The following is an 18,959-nucleotide window of genomic DNA, read 5'->3' on the forward strand; positions in this document are numbered from 1 at the left end:
TACAATCTTGCAAGTTATGCAAGGCATATGTATCGCCAAATACAATGCTGATTTAATTTTCAGTTACCTTAGAAGAATTAAACATGCACTGATTAAGTACTGAGTCCATTAATTGCAATTTCAATCCGTTTAAACAATTAATTCTTTAGTTATCTAAACAATTATAATGCCAGATAACCTAAGCATGATTTTACTTAATCAAGCATTTCACTGAGGCCTATAACAGCATAAACACTAATTTAATAATTCAAGTAGGTAAAATATAATCAACCCAACACGAATTAAATTCAAGCTAAATTGATTAAAATAACCATTTCAACAAAAATATTTTTCATAGATATGTTCATCATAAAAACAACAGAAATTAAAAAGAAAGGGAACAGAAAACAAATCTAGTGTTTCTCTGCAGCTTGACTGTTGCTCCGTTCTTAGTCTCCGTTGTCTTCGCCGAGCAAGGCTTCTATGAATCCTTGATTGCTGCCCAAGATGGCTAAAGAACACCTCTTTCTCAAGAGAGGAAATCGACACAAGAGGAAGGGAAAATGGGATGGAAAAATGGAGAGGAAACCTTGAGAGAAGTGAAGAGAGGATGAGAGAATGCTGTGGAATGAGGGATGTTGAGGGATGCTTTGAAATGGGCAGCATAGGGTGGCTTTTATAGCTGAAGAGGGCTGCTAAAAATATCAAATTCAGCAGCCAAGAGAGCCCTCCCATGGCCGGCCACACACATGGCAAGGTTGAAGCTTTCAACCTTGCTAAAATTAGGCTGGGGCAAATCTACAAAGCCTAAAATAAAGGTGGGGTTTGAACGTAATTTGGAGGTTTTTCAAGGGCCTTTTTGCAAGAATATTTTATCAGCTAATTTGATTATTTGGGTCAGCCAATGGACAGTTCTGTTCAGCCCAATTAGTGGCTGGTTCGGCTCACTCCATTCGGTTCAACCAGTGCAGTTCACTAGGCCCTTTCTTCATAATTAATTAAAATTAAATCATTTAACCTAAATTAAATAGGAAATAAATTAAAATTAATTTAATTATGAATTAATACACATTTCTAGGCCGTCTTGGGCTGGAAATTAATTGGCCTTGATACTTCAAATTACTCTCGGTTTTGTTCTTCTCGCAGTGTTCACTGGGCCCTTTTTCTCCAATTGTGTAATTCTATCAAAAATAACCAAATTTAATCAAAATTAACTATGAAATTAATTAAAATTAATAATGTTCATATTTTTAACATAATTTAATTATTTTATAATATTTAATTATTTTTTGACAAGAATTTAACCGGAATAGCCTAATTTTAAGTTAAAAAGGGTATGAAAAAATATATAAATTTTCGTGTTTCCACGAGACTGTTTCTGTTTCTGTATACTGACTGTTACTCTAGTAAGGGGATAGATTCAAATACAAGTAACTCGATTAATCCTTCAAGCAATTAATCTAATCAAACTAGACAACTGAATCGATCTCGACTGTCAAGTAATAACTTTTCAATTATTAATCAACGAAGCTTTGAACCATACTGAAGCCACAACCATCAGATAATTTAAAATCATAGTGCCATAATAAGGCTGACATCTCAACCGTATAGATATATATGTCCCAATTATCAATAATGCATTTTGAACATAAGAGAAATTGAAATATAGTTATAGTTATTCAATAGATATTTTCACAGATAACCATATAGAATCATAAGAAAAGCAGATATCTGTAATTCTCTAATATATCACTATACTAATCTTTTTAAGAAAGCACCCATATCGATGACGATATCTCAATGATGTTTCAGAGGAAATCCGTAGTAAAGCATCACTCATATGCACCGGAATCAACAGGAAGTAACAGAAACAATATAATCTTCATGTATACTAAGCAGATCAACAACCAGTAGGAGCAGAATACCAACATCACACAGATTTAATCGTCGATCTTTTCTTTCAATAAAATGAAATAGAATACCAGAGAAAGATATAATAATGCTGATTGTAACCCGAACAGCCCAACAATGCTTTCATATATCAAAATATATAGATAACGTTCTCATATGATAAGAATTTCATCCGAAAATATGCACTTCACATACCTTTGAGGATAATTGAACACATAGAATACCCGTAAGAGTTCTTGTAAACCATTCGACTATAATTGTTGTGCTCAAATATCTTTATAATTCAAATATGATTCTACTGTCTATCTCGACATCACTAATTTCTCATTATCTCAACACTAACGGAGGCCAATTCGGAAGAACTTCCAGTTAATATATTCTTTAGATATCATACCTGAATATTTGGTTTCATCTAATTCAACTTTTCTTTTAACAGTGAATTTGCATATTACAAACGGCCTTCAACATGATCCAATATCTTTTCTGTTACTGTCTTCACTTGCGGACTCATTCTCTTATCTAATCACAATATTAATCCTTCAATCACGAGACTCTGTCATTCCACACTTGTAAGCTTATTTAAGCCATATAGTACGGATCTCATTATAATGCTTTACCAATGAGGGGGTGAGGGTTGTAAAGCCAACAATTTTAACTCTTACGTAAGCATGCACATCACACATACTATTATGAACGAACAATTCATTACTAATTCCGCATTCTCAAACATCTAGCAATCATTTACTTATGATCACTGGGTACTTAACACATAGCTCATACGCTAAATCAAATCATAAATTCCAAATCAAAATATTCACACAAAAATCATATACCCAACATCACAACTCATTTACTCATATAATTATAACATTTATCAATAGCAGAATATCATGCATTCTGATTCATACCTTTTTATGAGTTTCAACTCATCACCAACACATTTTCACTCAAACGTTTGAGTATAACATTCGTACTATCGAATTAGCTCGGTTGGAAAGCATATCATCTTATGAAAACACACGAATAAGCTTTGAAAGCTTAGTAAGCCTTAAGCAAATAAATCATTTCAATGATTATGAAAATTCCATATCACTAATCCGAATTGAAAAATAATCTCAATTGCATATACATTCATAGTACTCTTAAGTTCATATAACCTTATTAAATAGCTTCACTTATTTATATTTACTAATAACTTATGACTATGATTTTAAATTTGTGTGATAACTGTCAATTCATTCGTATGAACAAAACTTCTCAATGTACAGAATTCAACATATGTTATATTTGATTTCATTTGAAACTAGACTCATTAAGGAGTCTAATCATATAAATTTTATCTTATAACCATTTTTGTACAAATTATAATGATTTTATAAAAACAGAACAGGGGACCCCGACGTCATTTTACTCTATCCCACGCCACTTAAAATATCTCATTATCAGAAATTCTTTTGCTTACACGGTTTATTTTATAAGAAACTAGACAAATTTACTCTTTTCACATATTCTTTGCATTCACATTATTTAAACATGTATATCACCAATCAATTTCATATCTATAATTTCACTCAAGCATAATCTCAATACAATACATCATGCTTAATGATTCGCACACAACCGTTCAAATTAGCAATTATAAGATGATTCCGCACATAGTCCACCCTTATCGATAATTTACTATGGTTTTGCCCTTACTCACATATATGACATAGGCATTTTCACCTATGCTTCTCATTTCACATTCATGATTCAATTCCAATCGATCTAAAATGCATAAGAATATATCACATACCTGGCCAACTTAATGCATTGAACAAATTCAATTGCCGATTTAACACAATGTCTCATAGTCTTAGACTTTTATCAATTCACCGGCATTTAGCCTGCTAGGTTTTAAACCCTATAATATTATTCACCAGCTTAAAGCTTGCTAGGCTCAAAGCCCAAATATCACCATTATAAAGTCATCTCATAAACAATTCATATAATATAGCATGTATACCTGTTCACTTTGCTCTATTTAATCATCCAATCACAATTTATAATTTCCCTTTGAATCATTCGATATTTTGCACACTAAGTGTCATTCTCAATATCTCGCACACTAAGTGTCATTCTCAATATTTCGTACACTGAGTACCATATTTGATTGCCCCGCACACTAAGTGCCACATTTTGTCGATATGTCGTCAGACATTAAAATATTCACGTATATACAATTTATACAATATTAAAGCATTAGAAACATCAATTTAACAATGCTTATTGCATACGAACTTACCTGGCTAAATTGTAGAGATACCAAAGTTCAGGGGTATTTTGGTAATTTTCTCATTTTCTCAATTTTCCACCCGATCTTGATCTAAATTAATAATTTCATTCAGTATATTAATTTAGACATTAAAATACCTGATTTCATTCAATTTGGTAATTTTTGTCATTTTTACAAAATTACCCCTAAAGTTTTACTTTTATTCATTTTAGTCCCTGAGCTCAAAACATGCAAATTAACCATTTTTAACCATGATTAAGCTTAGCCAAATGTTCATGGTATCAAAACAGTCCATAATTCACTTTATGGAAAAATTATAGTTTTGCCCCTAATATTTCAACTTCTTTACAATTTAGTCCCTATATCATAAAAAAGCAAATTCATGAAATTGAGTAAAATTCCACTATAAATGAATATCACTAGTGTCTCTAGCAGCCCACACATTTCATTTATTTGACATTTTAACCATAAAATTTTCACATTTATCAATTTAGCCCTTAATTGTCAATTTCACAAAAATTCACTTAACAAAAAGTGTTTAACTATCAACAAGGACTCATATTCTTCCATTAAACTTCAAAGCCCTATTATACTCATCAACGAAAAATATCAAACTATTCAATGGTTTTGCAAAATAGTCCCCTCATTAGATAGATTAAGCAACAACGATCCCGAAAATATAAAAATAATAAAAAACGGGACTAGAAATGCCTACCATGCATTAGCTGAAAGTTGGAAGCTTCTTCCATGGCTTCTCAAGCCTTCATATTCGGCTCGTAAAAAGAGAATGAAAAAGATGACACCTTGATTCTTTTATTATATTCATTTTATTATTATTTTTAACCAATTTACAATATTAACCTTTATACACTTTATTTATTACACCAAATGCCAAGCCATCATATCCCACTATCTCTTTAATGGGTTACTTACCAAATAAGGACTTCTACTTTTAAGTTCTATATCTATTTAATACCTTTAGGTTATAGAACACAACTTTTGCATTTTACACAATTTAGTCCTTTTTGTTTAATTAACTATCGAAACGATAAAATTTTTCAACGAAACTTTAATAGCATCTTATTGCCACTACGTAAATATTTATAAAAATATTTACGACTCGGTTTATAGAAACAAGGTCCCGATACCTCATTTTCTAAACCCACTTGACCTTAGGGTCATACCACTTGAACTTAATAAATCGCTTATAAAACAAAAATCACAATATCAAATTTTTTTTTAAAATCACAATTAACTCGTAAATATTAAATATAATATTTACCAACCTACTCGTTCGGATTTGGTGGCCCCGAAACCACTGTTCCGATCAACCCTAAAAAAACGGGCTGTTACAACTCTCCCCCCTTAGGGATTTTCGTCCCTGAAAATCTTGCCAGAGAATAAATTAGTGATTTTCTTTCACCAACCTCAACAATTTCTCACCTAGCCTCAGATTTCTCAACTTTTCAATCTCATGAGCTAAGATTATGATCTGCTCTTTGCTATACATCATAACAAGCTGAGTTTCTACTTCTGTAAGAGATACTATAGATAAAGGATCTTATTTTTATCATCACATCATATATATAAAAAACACATTACGGGTTTTCTCAAGTTTTGATAATAATCTCATTCAATCCGATGAACTGCGAACTCAACTTCTCATTATAGCTAAATCTAGAAATTCTATTCCCACTATAATACCTTTACAAATAACCAATTTTCTAATTGAAAATTCAATGCTTTTACGCATCAAGCCCACATATATTTTTTGCAAATCTGAAACTGTTTTTAGACGGTCATGAATTACTTTCATTTCCCTTCAGTCTTTCCAATCACATCGACCCCGAAATTCTTTTTATAAAAATTCAATTCAAGACAACGAAGTTCAGTAATTGCAACCATACCACACTCATACAATGCTATCTTAACATTCATCTTATAACTATTACTATTATATGCAAACTTAACCAACAATAAATGTCTTTCTCGGTTTCTTTCAAGTTCTAGAACACAGTGTTACAAAGTAATTCCATACCCAAAGCTCATAGTAGTTTATTTTAGTAACACGATATAATCCTCGTGTTCCATTTGAACAATGAAAACTAGCACTCTTTTAGTACTCCCTGCATGCAGACGAGATAATTACCATCGTGCTAGATGTCACAATTGTTGTAAAATCTCGGATTTCTCAATACACGAACTCTATCTCGACATAACGAACAATTGTAGGTTCCAATCAAATTCTAAATCGAAATCAATTTACGTTGTACCCTTTTTAACTTGTAATTCAACGACACACCTCTTAACCTCACAAATTTGCTAATTAAACATCAATTTAGTTTCTAGCTCACCAATAACTACTCATCATTTGATAAGATTAATCACATGATTATCGGTAGTAAAACACATAAAGATTCTCGCCGTAACCCCAAAGACTATAATCATTTGTCCGATTGATAATCAATCACGACTCATAATCTTTCAACAGTTCAAACAGTCTTTAATTCTTGTGTCGAATAACTCTTCACCTGAGAATTGACGCTTCAATTAACAATTTCTTCAACTGTTTACCACTTTATTTATAATTATCACATCATTCAGACTTCCTAATCGCGATCTATAAGAACATTTCTCAATAAAATCGTTCTGATGGATATAATTCTGTATCACATCTTCTAGAATATGAATCATGCATTCAGAATATTCATCTATTTATCCGTGAACATTCAAACTTTATTTCCACCCTGTGGATAGATTCAAATACAAGTAACTCGATTAATCCTTCAAGCAATTAATCTAATCAAGCTAGACAACTGAATTGATCTTGACTGTCAAGTAATAACTTTTCAATTATTAATTAACAAAGCTTTGAACCATACTGAAGCCACAACCCTCAGATAATTGAAAATCATAGTGCCATAATAAGGCTGACATCTCAACCGTATAGATATATAATGTCCCAATTATCAATAATGCATTTTAAACATAAGAGAAATTGAAATATAGTTACAGTCATGCAATAGATATTTTTCATAGATAACCATATAGAATCATAAGAAAGCGAGATATCTTGTAATTCTAATATATCACTATACTAATCTTTTTAAGAAAGCACCCATATCGATGACAGATATCTCAATGATGTTTCAGAGGAAATCCAGAAGTAAAGCATCACTCATATGCACCGAAATCAACAGTAACAAAAACAATATAATCTTCATGTATACTAAGCAGATCAACAACCAGTAGGAGCAGAATACAAACATCACACAGATTTAATCGTCGATCTTTTCTTTCAATAAAATGAAATAGAATACCAGAGAAAGATATAATAATGCTGATTGTAACCCGAACAGCCCAACAATGCTTTCATATATCAAAATATATAGATAACGTTCTCATATGATAAGAATTTCATCTGAAAATATGCAGCTTCACATACCTTTGAGGATAATTGAACACATAGAATACCCAGAAGAGTTCTTGTAAACCATTCGACTATAATTGCTGTGCTCAAATATCTTTATAATTCAAATATGATTCTACTGTCTATCTCTGACATCACTAATTTCTCATTATCTCAACACTAACGGAGGCCAATTTGGAAGAACTTCCAGTTAATATATTCTTTAGATATCATACATGAATATTTGGTTTCATCTAATTCAACTTTTCTTTTAACAGTGACTTTGCATATTACAAATGGCCTTCAACACGATCCAATATCTTTTCTGTTACTGTCTTCACTTGCGGACTCATTCTCTTATCTGATCACAATACTAATCCTTCAATCACGAGACTCTATCATTCCGCACTTGTAAGCTTATTTAAGCCATATAGTACGGATCTCATTATAATGCTTTACCAATGAGGGGGTGAGGGTTGTAAAGCCAACAATTTTAACTCTTACGTAAGCATGCACATCACACATAGTATTATGAACGAATAGATCATTACTAATTCCGCATTCTCAAACATCTAGCAATCATTTACTTATAATCACTTGGTACTTAACACATAGCTCATACGCTAAATCAAATCATAAATTCCAAATCAAAATATTCACACAACAATCATATACCCAACATCACAACTCATATACTCATATAATTATAACATTTATCAATAGCAGAATATCATGCATTCTGATTCATACCTTTTTATGAGTTTCAACTCATCACCAATACATTTTCACTCAAACGTTTGAGTATAACATTTTGTACTATCAGAATTAGCTCGGTTGGAAAGCATATCTGTCTTATGAAACACACACAGAATAAGCTTTGAAAGCTTAGTAAGCATTAAGCAAATAAATCATTTCAATGATTATGAAAATTCCATATCACTAATCCGAATTGAAAAATAATCTCAATTGCATATACATTCATAGTACTCTTAAGTTCATATAACCTTATTAAATAGCTTCACTTATTTATATTTACTAATAACTTATGACTATGATTTTAAATTCGTGTGATAACTGTCAATTCATTTGTATGAACAAAACTTGCACATATCCAATACATACCAACCAAAACATGTCATATTTTTCCCTGCTTGATTCATGGAACCATAAGGTCACATGTCAAGCACATATAGCATATATTTATCTATTATTTATCACGTCTTATTTTCACATGGACTACATACATCTGACCAAGTTTATTCAATATCGATGCCACTGTCCCGGACAGGGTCTTACACGAATCATAAGTGATGCCAGTGTCCCAGACACGTCCTTATACACTACTTCAAATCAACGCCTTTGTCTCGGACGAGGTCTTACGTGATCTAATTTCACACACTTAGTGCCCCAACAACCGATTTTGCACACACAGTGCTTGGTTACGGAACTCGCACACACAGTGCCTCAATAAGCGATCTACACACAAGGTTTGCTACATTTGAACTCGCACACACGGTGCCTCAACAACCGATCTTGCACACACAATTGCTCGATCCACGAACTCGCACACAAGGTGCCTCAACAACCGATCTCGCACACGATTGCTCGGTTACGGAACTCACACACACAAAGTGCCTATGTTCACTTGTTGTTGCACATTGAAGTGACTTAACCAAGTCTATAAAACATCACATATGTGCACTTTGAACATATCATTTCATTTAACTTTGGATTCATATATTCATGAACACTTAAACATTTCAGAGCCAACTTTAATTTAATCAAATAAGTATAGAACACAATTTCATTCGAACATCTGAGTACATATTCTATACTATTAAAATTAGCTTGATTGAAAGACTTATTTGTCCTATTCAAATAATTTTCATCAGAGTCAAGAGATATCACACTATCGCAGGTCAAATATGGCATGTACAGCTAGACTCACATACGCCATGGTAGTCCTAGAACCGACTAAACCATGGCTTTGATACCAATAAAATGTAACACCCTTCGCCCATATCCCTCGCCGGAACAGGGTTCGAGGTGCTACCAGATTTAAACTCATCCATTTATATAAAACCAGACCGTAAAAATTTTTGATCAATTTTAAACTTTTCATACACACGTGTATTATCCTTTAATCGGGCTTACAAGGCCCAAAATATTCATGAGGCATTATTAAATATTTACCAATATCTTAGTCTTGTATCATTTACTTACTCAACTTTACAACCCTATACATGCCATAGACTCGAAACACTAAGATTTACTTACGCCGATAGCGTAGACTTGACAATGTGATAATATCTCTGACGGCCTCCAACCGAGCTAACCTGGCAACCCTAAGGAATATGGGAAAGAAAAGGGGAGTAAGCTTTACGCTTAGTAAGTTCATAAGAAAACAATAAGCAACTCATTAACAAGTTTTATCAATGTTTACAACATAATCACAAATTCACTACAAGTTGTCTTCCTAAGCAATAGTCACTAAATTATTTATAACTGGAGCTAAAAAACTCCAAATAAATTGCTGTTAATTTTCCCTGAAAATAGACTCATATATCTTCCATCCATAAAATTTTCAGAATTTTAGGTTTGGCCAATCAATACCAGATTTTTCTTAAATTTTCCCCTGTTTCACTGTTTGACTAATCTGACCACTATTTACTACGAATCAAATTTCTCATTGTACAAATTCAACATATGTTATATTTGATTTAATTGGAAACTAGACTCATTAAGGAGTCTAATCATATAAATTTTATCTTATAACCATTTTTGTACAAATTATAATGATTTTATAAAAATAGAATAGGGGACCCCGAAGTCATTTTACTCTATCCACGACACTTCAAATGTCTCATTATCAGAAATTCTTTTGCTTACACGGTTTCTTTTATAAGAAACTAGACTCATTAATCTTTAATTATATAATTTATTCAGCTTCTAACTCAACTCCAACAATTTATGGTGATTTTCCAAAATCACGTTACTGCTACTATCCCAAGCAGATTTATTACAAATTTACTCTTTCACATATTCTTTGCATTCACATTATTTAAACATGTATATCACCAATCAATTTCATATCTATAATTTCACTCAAGCATAATCTCAATACAATACATCATGCTTAATGATTCGCACACAACCGTTCAAATTAGCAATTATAAGATGATTCCGCACATAGTCCACCCTTATTGATAATTTACTATGGTTTTGCCCTTACTCACATATATGACATAGGCATTTTCACCTATGCTTCTCATTTCACATTCATGATTCAATTCCAATCGATCTAACATGCATAAGAATATATCACATACCTGGCCAACTTAATGCATTGAACAAATTTAATTGTCGATTTAACACAATGTCTCATAGTCTTAGACTTTTATCAATTCACCGGTATTTAGCCTGCTAGGTTTTAAACCCGATAATATTATTCATCAGCTTAAAGCTTGCTAGGCTCAAAGCCCAAATATCACCATTATAAAGTCGTCTCATAAACAATTCATATAATATAGCATATATACCTGTTCACTTTGCTCTATTTAATCATTCAATCACAACTTAGAATTTCCCTTTGAATCATTCGATATTTTGCACACTAAGTGTCATTCTCAATATCTCGCACACTAAGTTCCATTCTCAATATTTCGTACACTGAGTACCATATTTGATTGCCCCGCACACTAAGTGCCACATTTTGTCAATATGTCGTCAGACATTAAAATATTCACGTATATACAATTTATACAATATTAAAGCATTAGAAACATCAATTTAACAATGCTTATTGCATACGAACTTACCTGGCTAAATTGTAGAGATACCAAAGTTCAGGGGCATTTTGGTAATTTTCTCATTTTTCTTAATTTTCTACCCGATCTTGATCTAAATTAATAATTTCATTCAGTATATTAATATAGACATTAAAACACCTCATTTCATACAATTTGGTCTTTTTTTCATTTTTACAAAATTACCCCTAAAGTTTTACTTTTATTCATTTTAGTCCCTAAGCTCAAAACATGTAAATTAACCATTTTTAACCATAATTAAGCTTAGCCAAATGTTCATGGTATCAAAACAGTCAATAATTCACTTTATGGCAAAATTATAGTTTTGTCCCTAATATTTCAACTTCTTTACAATTTAGTCCCTATATCATAAAAATGCAAATTCATGAAATTGAGTAAAATTCCACTATAGACGAATATCACTAGTGTCTCTAGCAGCCCACACATTTCATTTATTTGACATTCTAGCCACAAATTTTTCACATTTATCAATTTAGCCCTTAATTGTCAATTTCACAAAAATTCACTTAACAAAAAGTGTTTAACTATCAACAAGGACTCATATTCTTCCATTAAACTTCAAAGCCCTATTATACTCATCAATGGAAAATATCAAACTATTCAATGGTTTTGCAAAATAGTCCCCTCATTAGATAGATTAAGCAACAACGATCCCGAAAATATAAAAATATTTAAAAACGGGACTAGAAATGCCTACCATGCATTAGCTGAAAGTTGGAAGCTTCTTCCGTGGCTTCTCAAGCCTTCATATTTGGCTCGTAAAAAGAGAATGAAAAAGATGACACCTTGATTCTTTTATTATATTCATTTTATTATTATTTTTAACCAATTTACAATATTAACCTTTATACACTTTATTTATTACACCAAATGCCAAGCCATCATATCCCACTATCTCTTTAATGGGCTACTTACCAAATAAGGACTTCTACTTTTAAGTTCTATATCTATTTAATACCTTTAGGTTATAGAACACAACTTTTGTACTTTACACAATTTAGTCCTTTTTGTTTAATTAACTATCGAAACGATAAAATTTTTCAACGAAACTTTAATAGCATCTTATTGCCACTACGTAAATATTTATAAAAATATTTACAACTCGGTTTATAAAAACAAGGTCCCGATACCTCATTTTCTAAACCCACTTGACCTTAGGGTCATACCACTTGAATTTAATAAATCGCTTATAAAACAAAAATCACAATATCAAAAAAAAAATTTAAAATCACAATTAACTCGTAAATATTAAATATAATATTTACCAACCTACTCGTTCGGATTTGGTGGCCTCGAAACCACTGTTCCGATCAACCCTAAAAAATGGGCTGTTACATGAATTCTAATCTCTGAACCGATCCTCAAAAATTAGTCTTTTCCCTAAAATAATAAGTTGGTTATAGCGGCTAAGAACGTCCAAACCTCAATTCTTCCTCTCGTAGTTGGTCCTGATACGACCTGCAAACCAACCCTTACCGATTATCTAACTGAGATACATGCGTTCCTGATTCAAGATTCCGACAGTCTTACGCTCTGAAGAACCCAACTCGGATTAATGGCCTCAACCGCGTAGGACGTTTAAACCCAATCACTATCTCCTTTGATTTTTTCTCAGAGATTCGAATACAGTGCGAATGACTCGTTTCCCCAACTGTCTGCAAACATGACTCCAACCCAACGCACTTTTTCATTTGAAATCGAGTTAACTTTAAAGGATGAATTTGTCAATCTTGATATTTAGGAAAAATAGTTAATATCGATTGGAAGGATTTTTAGTACTTATACGTATCTTACAATTCTTGACCGGAAAGGGTACCAACCTAAAGCTAAGTTAGAATTTTGTGAAGCATGAAATTAATCATGCTTTGGTTGATTATAGAGTGGATTTGAATGAAAAATGGTGAAAGTTGGAAATGGAAGGGATTTGGAAAGCAATTAAACTAATTTGCAAAGAAACAAGCAAATAGAAATGGAATGGCAGTATGCTACACGCATAAATTGGAAAAAAAAGGTTTAATTTAATTGCTCAAGCAAATTCAAGTGTATTTTCAAGATACCACAAATGCCCTATTTATATACAATTGATTTACTAAATTTGACCTAACTACCCACTACAAAAAATTAGAATTAAATAAAAATTAAATCAAATTTTCTTCTTATTTTAGCTTTTACAAGGTCAAAAGAAATTTGATAAGTCCTTGACTATTTCCAAGTTTCTGATTCGTCCCCACTTTATTGACTATGCTGCAAATTAGTCCTTTTCTACTCATTTTTGACTCATAGCATCTCAATTGTATCCCTAACAAGATTAAAACATAAAATCACTAATTTAGCAGGGATCAATTCAAGATTTAACCGATTTAAACACAAAAAATATGCAAATTTAAAATGTTATCAAATCCCCCTACTTAGCCTATGCTTGCTCTCAAGTATGCCGTAAGTTCCTACAACAGACACTATCCACTAATTTATCAAAAATCAAGCCTCTCTTCCACAAAAAATTATCAATCCAAAATTTTAGGTGAAAAATGAATAAATGCTAAATTACTCAAGTTAATCAACAAGTATCCATAAGAATTTAAAAATGTAATTTAAATTATTTCATTAAATTTAATTTAAACCAAAATTTGAAAGGTATTAATTCTCAATGTAGTAAATTTGGGACATAGTCAAACCTTTTTACGTGAACTAAGATGACAACCAAGCACCCTACTTCGGTTACTTAATTTGACATGTCTCTAAACGAACTATTTCCCTTACTCATGGCAACTCAATTAGCGGAGTGTTTGCAAGTTTGTGGTTCATCACTCGAACTTTTTTACTTGAAATGAGATGACAACCCAAGCACCTCATTCCGGTTACCCAGTTCGGTCACATTGCCAAAATCTTCACTCATAATGAAAGGAGGTGTTGAAAACTAGTTTCTTTTGTGATTAAGCGAAGTCAAAACATTATCGGCTATTTGGTTCCTAGTTCTCACCATGGTCAGAGAAACCAATCGTTTTGTTTATTGTTACTTACGATGACAATTCACGGTGGCAGTGCACGATGACAGATTGCAGCTTTGGTGACATCGGTTGTGCCTATTTTTGAATGGTGGTGGTGGGGGTTTCAGATATGACGTCAATTAAGGTGGTTGGAGTGGTGGTTTGGCATTTGGGGGTTTGATGATTATACTGGAATAAAAGAAATAAAAATAAAAGAGGTGATGTTTTGGGAGGGAAGAGAGAACCGATCCATGAGAGGAGGAATGGTGAGGCCACACGGCTCTGCAAGGTTCGTGATTGATGGTAGTGGAGTTAAGTGATGATGGTTATGGTCCGAGATCGACTTCTTTTGGTGTTTGCTCGGTGCGGTGGTGTGAGAGAGTGGCTATCGATCGAATGGTGTGGCGATGGCGTCAGACTGCGTAGGGTTTAGGGTTCTCTTCTTTTTGTTTTTGTGGAGAAGATGAAGAATAAAGGGAAAGGGAAAGGGAAAGTGAGGGCCCTCTCTCTCTTTTTTTTTCTTTGGGCCAATTTGGCCATTCGGCCCAATTTCTTTTCATTCTCTTTTTTTTCTTCTTTTTTCCTCTTGGGCTTGTTTAGGTGTTGGGGAATTAGGTTGGGTTTATTGTGTTGGTTTTTTTTTTCATTTGGGTTGATATTTAGGTATGGGGTGGTAGGTTATGTGGATTTGGGTTATGGGTGTTTGGTTTTTCTTTGTAGGTAAATAATTGTCAACATTTAGCATGTCGTGCTCATGCCACCATCAGTATCTGATTTTCAGAAAATCGACAACCTCCATTATGTTCCTGAAAATATCATATTAACTAGATTAAATAAAAAATTTATTTATTTTATTTTTAACCTAAATCCTACTAAAACTTAAAATTAAATAAATTAAAATAAATTTTGGTTGCTTCCTAAAAAGCGCTTTGTTTAACATTACTAGCTCGACAACCTAGAAATTTATTCAATCGGCTCTTCAAGAACTAATTCCTCAACCATGTGGACTTGAAAATTTTCGTAGAAAGGCTTCAACTGTTGTTTATTGACCTTGGAGACTTTTTTGGATTCTTCACTTTTGACTTTGACTACACCATGTGGAAATACGTGAGTAATAACAAAAGGCCCTAACCACTTAGTTCTAAGTTTACCTATAAAAATTCTTAGTGTAGGGTTATAAAGTAATACTTTTTACTCCACCACAAATTGTTTATGGTTTATCTTTTGATCATGGTATGCCTTGATTTTTTCCTTATAAATTTGGGCACTTTCATATGCTTCTCGTTGAATTTCCTCAAGTTCCTGAATTTGTAACTTAGATACTTACCTGCAGCTTCCAGCTTCATGTTGCATTGCTTAACCACCCAAAACGCATCACGTTCTAGTTATGTAGGAAGATGACACGGTTTACCAAAAATTAGTCAATAATGAGACATACCTATGGGTCCTTTATAAGCTGTACGGTACGCCCACAGTGCATCATTTCATCGCAAACTCCAATCTCTCCTATCTAGCTTAACGGTCTTCTCCAAAATCAACTTGATTTCTTGATTCGATACTTCCGCTTGACCATTTGATTAAGGTTGATAAGCTGTAGTGACTCATTACACTATCCTATATTTTTTAAAAGTGTGTCGATTACCTTATTACAAAAATGCATTCCCCGATCGCTGATCAATGCTCGCGATGTGCCAAATCTGAAAAAAAAATATAACTCTTTTACACATGACGAGCCACCCACTTTTACACATGTCAACTGAAAGTAAAATATAAATGTTACTGTATGATGAGACAAAAGGTTCGATAAAGTCGATACCCCATATATAAAAAATTTCACATACATGTATAGGTGTTAAAGCCATTTCATTTTTCTGGCTCAAGTTTCCTATCCTTTGACACTTTTTGCATGTTTTACAAAAATAATATGTGTCATGAAAATTGTTTCCAATATAGTCCACATTCAAGTACTTTATGCATAGTTCATTTACAGCCAAAATGTCCACCACATGCGTAGTTCATTTATGGATACATTTTGATTAACTTGAGTACTTGAGTATTTATCCATTTTTTGCCAAAACTGTTTTGATTGATAATTGTTGTGAAATAGAGGGTTGATTTTTGATAAATTAGTGGATAGTGTCTGTTGTAGGAACTTAAGTTATGCTTGAGGGCAAGTATAGGCTAAGTAGGGGGATTTGATAACATGTTAAATTTGCATTATTTTTTGTGTTTAAATCGGTTAATTCTTGAATTGATCACTGCTAAATTAGTGATTTTATGTTTTAATCCTGTTAGGAATGCAATTGGGATGCTATCAGTAAAAAATGAGCAGAAAAGGATTAATTTGCAGCACAGTCAATAAAGTGGGGACGAATCAAAAACTTGAAAATAGTCAAGAACTTAGCAGATTTCTTTTGATCTTGTAAAAGCTAAAATTAGAAGAGAATCTTATTTTTTTAATTTAGTTCTAATTTTGTATAGTGGGTAGTTAGGCCAAATTTAGTAAATCATTTGTATATAAATAGGGCATTTGTGGTAGTTTAAAAACATACTTGAATTTGCTTAAGCAATTAAATTAAACCATTTTTTTCTTTTCAATTTTATGCATGTAGCATACTGCCATTCCATTTCCATTTGCTTGTTTCTTTGCAAATTAGTTTAACTGCTTTCCAAATCCCTTCTATTTCCAACTTTCACCATTTTTCATTCAAATCCACTCCATAACCAACCAAAGCATGTTTAATTTCATGCTTCACTAAATTCTAACTTAGCTTTAGGCCGATATTCTTTCCGGTCAAGAATCATTAGATACATATCTATACTAAAAATCCTTCCAATCAGTATTTACTATTTTTCCTAAATATCGGGATTGACAATTTCATCTGTTAAAGTTAACTTGATTTCAAATCAAAAAGCACGTTGGGTTGGAGTCGTGTTGTCGGACAATTGGGGAAATGAGTCGGTCGTGCTATGTTCAAATCCCCGATAATAAATCAAGGGAGATAGTGATTGGGTTTAAACGTCTCATGAGGTTGAGGGTGTGAATTCGAGTTGGGTTCTTTAGAGTATAAGGCTATCGGAATCTTGAATAGGGAACATGTGTATCTTAGTGAAATAATCAATAAGGGCTGGTAGGTCGTATTGAGACCAACTATGAGAGGAAGAATTGGCGATTAGGACGTTCTTAGTTGTTATAACCAACTCATTGTTTTGGGGAGAAGACTAACTTTTGAGGATCAGTTCAGAGATCGAAATTCATGGGGTCTAGGGCTAAGGCTTACTTTTTCTTTTATCAAAAGTCAAATTCAGTTTCTAATTTAATTTTACTTTTGATCACTTTAATTGCTTATTTCTACTATCTTAATTATTTAATTTCTAGACATTGCCAACTCCCTTAATTTATTTAATTTATTTTTCTGCAGGTCCGTTTAGAGTCGTGAGCACCACTTTTTCCATAATTATCGGCTCGACTAAAATTCTTTTCATAAGAAAAACAAGGTAGTTGATCTTAATATCAAATCCCTGTGGCTCGACCCTACTACTCTTTTCTACTGTTTAGAGTTATTTTATTGTAGGATTATTTTTGGTGGTTTCGATGCCCACCAATTGGAGAAGAAAGTTGTTTGGATTTTGTCTTGTATATTTGTGATGTTCAAAATTGTTTTATGGAAAAATTTGAAAAATAAAAGAGAAGGGAAATAAGAACTTTTGATTGGTACAAGTGGTGCGAACAAAGAATGCCATACAATAATGATTTTAACTACCAATGACTTAATTGAAAACTTTCGAATAGTTTGGTGACCATTTTGTAACTTTTTGAAGTTGAGTGACCAAAACGTAAACTTACTATTAGTTTAGTTATCTCAGGTGTAGTTTACCCTTTTTTTTTTGTTCAATCTTATGTATATGATTAGGGAAAACTTTATTTTTTTTTTCAAATCAATTTTAATGTAATGATTCAAAATCAGTTTGGTACCCAAATAAAGCAATTTAGATTTGACAATGCCAAATACTATTTTAACCAAGTTTTATTTCCTTTCTTTCAAAAAAGAGGGAAATATTCATGAGTTTGTTGTGTTAACACACCTAAAAAAAATAGCATCATTGAGAGGAAAAAAATGGTCACCTATTAAACTTTACTAGGGCTGTCTTATTTCATCATCATGTCCTAAAAGAATATTTAGGGAGAGGCAATTTTGACTTTCGCTTATTATATCATAAATCGACTTACTTTCTACCTTTTTTTTTCATGACTTTTGTCATTCAAATGGTCTCACTCCTAAGATCTTTTGTAACACCCCTCGCTCGTCTTCATCACCAGATCAGGGTTACGGGATGCTAAGTTTATTAACAAGTCAGGAATATGTAGTTTTAACTCAAAATTAAATTTAATGAATCATTCATATATAAACATTTGATATCATGCTAATCATACAAAAATGAGACTTAAATCGAGTCTATGAAACTCTAGAATCAATTTAGAAACAAGCAGGGACTAAGTCAGAACAAAACAAAAAAATATGGTAAAAATAGAAAACAGGGGTCACACAGCCGTGTGGCCAGGCCATGTG

Source organism: Gossypium arboreum, chromosome 10 (genome assembly GCF_025698485.1).
Source record: "Gossypium arboreum isolate Shixiya-1 chromosome 10, ASM2569848v2, whole genome shotgun sequence".
Lineage (NCBI taxonomy): Eukaryota > Viridiplantae > Streptophyta > Magnoliopsida > Malvales > Malvaceae > Gossypium > Gossypium arboreum.